At 36.3% G+C, this 9971-nt stretch overlaps 1 long non-coding RNA gene across 1 annotated transcript; it reads left to right on the forward strand.

The window, feature by feature from the left end:
* The first annotated feature begins 1226 nt into the window (after positions 1–1226).
* On the forward strand, positions 1227–6375 carry LOC134758277 (uncharacterized). The gene is made up of 3 exons (XR_010133281.1): positions 1227–1269; positions 5863–5972; positions 6234–6375. It is a non-coding gene; the product is annotated as an uncharacterized lncRNA (long non-coding RNA).
* The last annotated feature ends 3596 nt before the right edge of the window (positions 6376–9971 follow it).

Below are 9971 nucleotides of genomic sequence, written 5' to 3' on the forward strand. Positions count from 1 at the left end.
CACCAAAGCCCCAAGACTGTAGTTAGGATGAATGAATGAATAGTGGAAATCATTTTAAATGGTACCCAGTTTCTAGTAAGTTCTTAAAAACATTAAGATGATTATCCAGTTAAACTAGATTGTTTTATAGAAGATGCAATAAATCCTATAAATGGTATAACATTTGCCAATATTTTTACAAGTAGTAAATAAAACTTCAAAACTAGAACCTAGCTCTCCTCTGAATAATTACAATACATTATAAAATCAAGGCATGTATACTGGAAACAAAAGGTAGGGAGCAGCAAGGCTTCCTGTGAATGGGATCAGGGAACGCTTCATGGAAGTAGTTGCTTGGAACATAGAAGGGCATTCCGGGCAGATGTAAACATGCTGGGAGGCAGGGATGCAGGCCCTCCCACACATTTAGACAGCCCTGAATAAGAGTACAATCAGAGGCACTTGTACTGTAGACCAAAGTATTTGAAGCCTATAATGAACAGTTAAATGAAATATGTTTTTTTGTTTGTTTTCTTACTTAACAGTACATGTTTCTATAATAACCTGCAGGATCAGGATAAGGTTCAGAATTCTTAGTCTCCTCGGAGTTCATGCACAACATGGCAGTAGAGGAGGAAGATCCAGGTTTCTTGATCTGTTCCCTGTCCCCCTTAATCCTAACAGCTTCAGCGCAGCCTCTGTCCAAGCTCTGTCCTCCTGCTCCCCAAACAGATGCCCTGTGGCCATTTCTCAGGCCTAGGAGTAAGCACATCAGCAATCTGTCCTCATAAGGAAGGACTCCAAAAAGAGGCTCCAGCAGATGTTAGATGCTTCCTGAGGCATGCTGAGGGGATTACAGTTTGTGAGCAAATGTGTGGTAGGCCCTGGGTGGCCAGATTCTGAAGGCCTTGTACATTCCTTGCACCACTGTGAGGGGCAGAGCTGGAGGAAGGACAGAACAAGAGCCCAAAGTAGGTTGGGATCCCTGTCCCTTAATCTAAAGTGGGCATGGAATCATGTGGCATTTCTGAGATCTAAAAGTTATTCTAAAGCAATATGAAAAAGTCTTTGGTGGAGGCTGAGTCTGGAGGCAGAAATACCAAGAAGCTATTGCAATGGTTCAGTCTACCAGATTTATGAAAATGACAGTGAAGACAGAGAGGAAGGTGCAGATGGATTCCAGAGACACTTAGGTTGTATGATCAATAGAACTCAAGGGCCAACTAAATTCCAGAGAAAGTGGAAGAACTTGGAAACCAGAATGAATGTGAATTCATTGTAGGGAGGCGGGTAAGTGAAAATTTAACTTTATTCTAGTGTTCTCTGCCGCACTATGCTGCCTTTAAGGTTGAAAGGCAGTCTGTATTCAAAGTCCAGAAGTATTGTTAAAATTTTACCACTTGAATTTGGTCTAGTAAAATAAAGTTAATTGCTATAGTTATGCTTTTCAAGCATTATTTGCTTCAGAAATGCATTGTTTGGAGACATGTCTATTTAGGTTTGGAGTTATGTATACCCGAAAGACACAAACACATATAATTCATTTTGATGTAGGTGGTTTTACATCACCTCGAAATATAAGCAGATGTGTTCTTTCAAAATACTATTAATTGTGTTACCAGGTGAAATCCTTCTCATTTTACCTAGTTCACTGAGTCTGTTGAACATTTTCCTGAACCCATCTTGACCCTTTAAGTGTAGATGAAATTCTTTCAAGTTGTAATACATCCAGTCTAATCAGGACTCTGAAATAAAAATGAATCGTCTTTAAACCAAGGCTATGATGATGATAGCTACTGGCTTGGAAAGAATTGTTTAATTATTGATGTAAATTTAATTATACCAGTTTAAGTAAAGGCTTGTCATAAATATTAGTCAAAAAAAGATAATTACTTGAATGGCATTAACTCTAATAAAGCAACATAAACAGACTATACTAATTAGGAACTAAAATGCATATGCTGTGAACCTAATATGAAATTTTCAGTTATGAAATTGCATTGTGTAACTTGATAAAGGAGAGTTTATTATTGCTGCTCTCATTAAAATAAACCCTCCTTATAGCACTTAGAATGTTGGACTCCTACAGATAACATTATAATGAGGTGATGATGCATTTTGATTGAGTCAACACAAGGGAGAAATTTAATTTAATTAAACTGGTCTTCATTAAAGTATTACATTGAAGTGAAGTAATTATATGGCACATACAGTATGGAAGAAATCCTGCTGTTTAAAAGGGAGGACACTCATAATCGACTGGCCATGATTTTATTATAGAGCCCCTCTCTCAGTAATTAACCTTTAATTTCAATGTAATGATACAGCAGAGTAACATTCTTTCATGCTCTGGTTTTTAAAATAAATAACATCTTTTATATATATATAAATATATATATTTATTTATATTATTTATATATATTTATTTATATATATATTTATATTTATATATATAATATATATTTAATATATCTTATATTTATATTTATATATAAATATAAATATAATATATATTATATTTATATATAATATATAATATATATTATATTTATATTTATATATAAATATATATATTTATATAAATTTATATATATATTTATATATAAATATATATAAATATAATACATATAAATATAATATATATTTATATATATAAATTTATATATATAAATATAATATATAAATATAATGTATATTTATATATAAATATAATATATATAAATATAATGTATATTTATATATAAATATAATATATATAAATATATATTATAAAATAAATATATATATGTATGTTTCTTAGAGATGTATTCTCTATATATCCAACATAATTATTGAATATAACTACCTTTTTGGAATAAACAGTTTATGAACTTAATGTTGTTAAAAGATTCAAAAAAGTGTAGGCGGTAGATGAATGAGTAGAAGTAGGGTTAAAATTTTAAATTGTGAGAAACAACCTGTGATCAATTACAGTAGCCTCCTGGTATCTCCACCAAGTTGATGACATTTTATTTGTAGAGTAGAAAACATGCCTTTGGATGTGAAAGAGTATGGAGAAAATGATTACTTCAATTACTATTAAAAGATCTAAGGATAAACTACTTTTTCTTTCAGATAATCAAAATTAATTTTTAAAAACCTGTGGAAATTATCATACTTCTAAATGAATCCATCAGTTAACTGGTTACTTATCTGGATTTATATGTCAAAATCAGCAAAGAGAAAATTTTAACTTCTTCGATCTCTTGGCTTCTGTCTTGGTTCAGTCTGCTCTAACAAAGTACAATACTGGGTGGCTTATCAACTACTGAAATGTATTTCTCACAGCTCTGGAGACTGCAAATCTGAGATCAGGGAGCCCACATAGTTGGGTTCTAGTGAGGGTCCTCTTTCAGGTTGCAGACTGCAGACTCCTTGTATCCTCACATGGCAGAAACAGGGCTAGAATGTCCTGGGGGAATCTCTTTTCTAGGGCACTAATCCCATTAATGAGAGCTTCATCCTCACGACCTAAATTATCTCCCAGATGGTCCACCTCCTACTACCACCACGTTGGGGATTGTGGTTTCAACATAGGAATGTGAGGAGACACAAACTGTCTAGTGCACCTTACTTGTCTGTAAATGTTTCCTTGTTTCTTCAGCTACCCTCTTGACCACTTCTTCGAATCTTTCTCCACTGTTAAAAAAGGCTCTGTATTGGATCTTTGCCTGATATGTCTGTATTCATTCATTAATAGTTGGAGAAATTTAAGGGCTGAGTTAAGCCTAAGTGAGTGATAGTGCACCACTTGTGAAGTTTTGCTGAGTGACAGTTTTATTCTTCAAAACCGAGACAATTATATTAACCTATCCTGGGCCAGGCACACATTTCTGGAACAGAATATTATACTTATCTATTTTTTTTTTTGAGATGGATTCTTGCTCTGCTGCCCAGGCTGGAGTGCAGTGGCACGATCTCGACTCACTGCAAGCTCCGCCTCCCGGGTTCACGCCATTCTCCTGCCTCAGCCTCCCGAGTAGCTGGGACTACAGACGCCCGCCACCACGCCCGGCTAATTATTATTATTATTATTATTATTATTATTATTATTATTATGTATTTTTAGTAGAGGCAGGGTTTCACCGTGTTAGCCAGGGTATTCTTGATCTCCTGACCTTGTGTTCTGCCCACCTTGGCCTCACAAAGTGCTGGGATTACAGGCGTGAGCCACCACACCAGGCCTACTTATCTATTTCTACTCACTACTCCTTCCACTCTAAAGTCTGTGTGAATTATTTTCAAATCTGTTCTCCTCTAACTAGGATCCAGATCATACTTCTACCAGCTTTCTTGATTTCTCTGCTTATATATCCAGTAGCCATCTTAAAGGCAGTGGGTCTTAAATCAAATCTGTTGTCTCCTTCCTTCACAAAATTCATACATTCCCCCTCTGAGGTCCTTTCTTGGTTAATATCATTATTCACCTCATCACCCAGAATTTTAGTTAGTTCTCTCTGCCTCTAGTACTCAAATTGTGTGTCTAATGGTCCATCTAGTCATACATTTCATACTTAGAGGTTTAGTCTTTGCTCTCTCTACACATTTTCCGATTAATAGTGTCTTGATCTGGTGTGGTGGCTCAAGCCTGCAATCCCAACACTTTGGGAAGCCAAGGCAGAAGGACTGCTTGACTCCAGGAGCTTGAGACTAGCCTATGCAACATAGTGAGACCCTATCATTACAAAAAATGAAAATAAATTAATAGCGAGTCATGATGGCATGCACCTATGGTCAGTTACTTGGGAGGCTAAGGTGGGAGGACTGAGCCTAGAAGTTGAGGCTGCAATGAAATATGATTGTGACACTGCACTCCAGCCTAGGTGGGGTCTCAAAAAAAAAACAGTGTCTTATTCTAGATTTCTGGTATCTAGTGGTGTGACTATTGGCAGCACCAGCTTCATGGGCATGCAACTAGTATAGTCACATAGGGCCTCACACCCAGAAAGGCTCTGCACTTGGGTTTGATGCTCCGAGATCACCATCTTAAAATTCTTAATAATTGCATTTTTGAATTTGAGTTTACTAAGAGAAGGCTGAAGAAGGAAAAGAGCACAGAATGAGGACTGGGAGTCTCAGCTCACACGATTCACCTCCTGACACCTTCCTGCCTCCTTGAGAAAGGTTCTCAGCCACTTGGGCCACCTCCTGGTTGTCTAATGACTACTCCTGCCCCATGACCCCTTCTGACCCTATCTTGAGTGGGGGTCAGAATGCTGGCCCTGAGAGGGTTAGGGTTGGGTGCCTGTTCCATGGCGTCTCAGGACAGGGCATGACAGCAACCAACACTGACCTGGGCTGGCAGCACCCCAGAGTGTTTGGTGGGCAGCTGAACATGGGTAAGCCTCTCCCCAGGCCCCATCCTGATATGGCATGGAGGTGGCAATCCACTGGGGCTGCATGCTTCGGGAAAGGAGGACTGACTTCCTTGCCCTGGTTAGAGGGCAGTGCTTGTTCAGAGGCTGGTAGGAGGGGTCTCAGGCAGCAATGGGGTGTGGCTCACCGAGTTGCAGATCAGCACTCTCTCTGCTGGTATCCCCACACCTGAGGGAGAGGACGTTAAACAGCAAATAAAAGCACCATGATACATCAAAAACATAGACAGAAGAAAGGACATGGTATTACATATCTTCACATTTGACATGCTGTTTGCTGCTTCTTGAACAAAGGGTCCTTCATTTTCATTTGACCCAGAGCCCTTTAGGTCATCAGCCCTGACTCTCGAGATGCTTTTCTAACTCCTTTCCCTGATTCCGACCTCCTTGTTCTGTGGTCCAGCCTCACCTGTGATCTATCACATCATCATCCTGTTTAAAACCTTCATTCACATTCTGTTTTGTGCAGGAAAACTTTCAAAAGCTTGCACATAATAATGATGAAGCCTCTTGGCACTGTGCCCCCAGCCTCTACCCACCCGCTCAGAGGAATATACCATCACCCCCAGCTTACAGCAGGTAAAACGGCAGTATTTTCTCAAATCATCTGCAGTTTCTCTCTCATGTTGCCCTTATCGTATTTGATCCCTAGATTTCTATTCCTATGCTAGAAGCTACCCATTTCCAACTATTGAAAGCCTCTTTGATTAGCAGCTCCTTAGGAAAATGCCACCATTTCTGTAAATAATTTTCCTGCCTTCCCCACTCATATTCTCATGTCTCTCAAAACATTCTTTTTTCTCTTCCTTCTCTTATATTTCCTACCATCTATGATGTCAGTTTAAATATCTGGATGAAGCTGGAAACCATCATTCTGAGCAAACTTATCGCAAGGACAGAAAACCAAACACCACATGTTCTCACCCGTAGGTGGGAATTGAACAATGAGAACACTTGGACACAGGATGGGGAACATCATACACCGGGGCCTGTCGTGGGATGGGGAGGAGGGAGGGATAGCATTAGGAGATGTACCTAATGTAAATGATGAGTTAATGGGTGCAGCACACCAACATGGCACATGTATACATGTGTAACAAACCTGCATGTTGTGCACATGTACCCTAGAACTTAAAGTATAATAAAAAAATAAGTAAATATCTGTCTTCCTTGTATATATACTTTTCAGTCCTCAAGTGCAGAATCCATATTAGAATGATTTGTACATGTCCAGTCCTAGAATCATGCTTAAATGTAGTGAGAGTTCAGGGTAGGATCTTGGCTCTCAATTAATTGATCGTTCATTACAGTAAACGCCATTTCATTGCCAAGCAAATGAAGTCCAAATTTCTATATGGGTCTGGAATTGCATATAGTTGTTAAAATACTGAAAGGACATGGAAATAATTGATTACATAATCTATAAAACCCTACTTCTATTTGACTAACCACAATGAAAATGGCTTTTTTGATTATACTATTAAATTAGATTTTATTCCATGATACAATCTAATCAACCTCTTTTACATACATATTTGTTTTCAAGGTGACACATTTAATGATTTATTATATTTGGGGCAGAAAATATGTTTTTGTGTAACAATTTCAACATATTTTATGTAAGAGATTTGATTTTTAACATATTTATCAATATTATATTTCAAAATAAAATTCAGTAAGAATTTCTGACTAAGTCAGCTGGGTGTGGTGGCTCATGCCTGTAATCCTAGCACTTTGGCTCCCAAAGTCGGGCGGAACACGAGGTCAGGAGTTCACGACCAGTCTAGCCAACATGATGAAGACCCGTCTTGACTAAAGATACAAAAAATTAGCCAGGCCTGTTGGCATGCACCTCTAATCCCAGCTACTGGGGAGGCTGAGGCAGGAGAATCACTTGAACCTGGGAGGTGAAGGTTGCAGTGAGCCAAGATCACGCCATTGTACTCCACCCTGGGAGACAGGGTTAGACTCTGTCTCAAATAAATAAATAAAAGAAAAAGAATTTCTGAATAAGTTGATTCAGATTAATTAATATTTTTTAGGATTAGAGAGATATTTGCAAAGATTTATTGCTAAATCAACTACTTTCACAGCTATTTAGAAAATGTCTTTAATCCATAGGTGTTTGTAACATTTCCTAAGAAACGTGATATATTTGAATTTTAAAAGATGCTTATATATGTTTCCACCATGACTGGCTAGAAATGTCTATTTTATCACTTTCATTCTACACCCATTTATTTTGACTTTCCATTCATTGCTTCCGTGTATACTAGGGGAATTATGAAAATATACATTCTAAATTTTTCTGTTGCTTATCTGTCTGTGGCCACTAGACGCTGTAAGGAGATCATACCACATGGAGCCTCATGTTCTCTTCCTTTGTACATATTCAAAGCCCACTTCCTTCCTGTAGCATTCATTCCACAGGAGGCTTTAAAACTTATATTTTCTAAAATGTTGTTCACTGTTCAATTTCTCAAAAGTTTGAAATATAAACCAAAATAAGAGCTATTTTTATTCACCACACAATGCTTTCATTTTCTTCTAGTTTCCTTGGCACACAGTAAAATAAATGTTTTATAATATAGTGCTAAATATTTTGATAAAAACAAAAGAACAAGTTGAGTGTGCAAAGATGTATATAGGAAAATAAAGACATTGTTAACAATCAAATTTTAAGCTTAAGAGAGGATAGCAACTTAGTTTTGCAAATCGCTTTAGTGAGCAGAATCTCCTTTGAGCCTCATGAAACCTCTCTGGAGATAGTTCAGTGTTGTTATCCTGTTTTGCAGAGAAGGAGATTGAGGTTTAAGGAGGATATTTGGTTTGTTCAAACTTAATAGTGTAAGGGCTAGGTTTCCAACTCTGGTCTTTTGACACAAGGCCTGTTCCTCTCCCACTATTTCATATGGCGAACAATTATCAGAGACATTTTTCTCTCTTTACCTTTTTTCTAATTTATCAGGCTAATTTATCAATGCTTCAATGAATTAAAAAAAATTAGAAGAAAATCTGAGGACATAACATAAAACTTTCCACAAATATCACACCCTTTGCATACAATGAATGCAGGAGATTTCTAGGAGTTTTCCAGAGGTATATTTAAAAATATGATTTAATTTTAGTTCATTCTGAAAATTGCTGCTTATAAAATACTATCACATTCATGGTTCCTTGCATAGTTTCTTGTACTTTATCAATGAACATGGATAAAGTGCCTAATTGTGTTGATCTTGCCCATATGAATTTCTGGCACATTCATATATCAGTTCTCTAATTCTCAACTTCTTCCTCATTTATAAAATGGAGATAAAAACACCTCCACTAAGGAATAAATGGAATTACATACATATCACATATATAATACATAATTAATCAAATATATCATTATGTATTATAGGCATATATGTGTATACATATATAATATTTATTACATATCATATATGTCTATATAATTACATATAAACATATATTACACATGTGATATAACTCATATATGAATATAAAATATATAATTATTATATGGAATTGTATATGTATATAATTACCTATAATTATATACATGCATAATTACATCTAATATTGTAATTATATATAATTACAGATATATCACGTGTATGATTATATACATGTATATGTAATCACAATTCACAAAAAATAATCAATATTCAATAAATGATAGTTTAAGAAAGCATAATGATTACAGCAGAAAGTGATGTTGTCTAGCACCAGAGTCAAGTTCTACTGAACACATCAAATAAACAAATGATTTAAAGTTGATTTTTTAAATCTTTAATGCACATTATTTTGTTTTTGAACTTGTGTTTTTAAATTTTTTATTCAAATCAGCTTAACATAAATGTAAATTAAAACCATATTCCATGTAAATTTCACAAAATTCATTTATGCTTATATGAGCCAAACTATCCAAAAGCTTATACCCTGGAGATTTAGTTTATTCTACAGAACAGGCTGTCCTTTTTTTACAATGTTCATCTTTTATCAAATTATTTTCATAGGTCTTACATTCTAAAATGATATTAGTTAACAGTTGTGATGTTAGTTGTCATATTCAAAAAAAGTCAGTAAAATCAAGAACTTTGTATTATGCCAGAAATTTAGAATCTTCTCATAGAATTAATATAGACTCTTACTCATTCTAAATAATTCATATTAATGAATATTATTTTAAGGATGCGATATTTCCACATCTAATTGCTGATTCTACAACATTCTTCTTGACAATATTTAATTCTTGGGCCGGGTGCAGTGGCTCACACCTGTAATCCTAGCACTTTGGGAGGCTGACGCTGGTGGATCACCTGAGATCAAGAGTTCGAGACCAGCCTGAACAACATGGTGAAACCCCTGCCTGTACAAAAATACAAAACTTAGGCAGAGCGTGGTGGCTCATGCCTGTAATCCCAGCACTTTGGGAGGCCGAGACCGGCAGATCACGAGGTCAGGAGATCGAGACCATCCTGGCCAACATGGTGAAACCCAGTCTCTACTAAAATACAAAAAATTAGCCAGGAGTGGTGGCAGGCGCCTGTAATCCCAGCTACTCAGGAGGCT

This window comes from Gorilla gorilla, chromosome 3, assembly GCF_029281585.2.
Source record: "Gorilla gorilla gorilla isolate KB3781 chromosome 3, NHGRI_mGorGor1-v2.1_pri, whole genome shotgun sequence".
Taxonomy (NCBI): domain Eukaryota; kingdom Metazoa; phylum Chordata; class Mammalia; order Primates; family Hominidae; genus Gorilla; species Gorilla gorilla.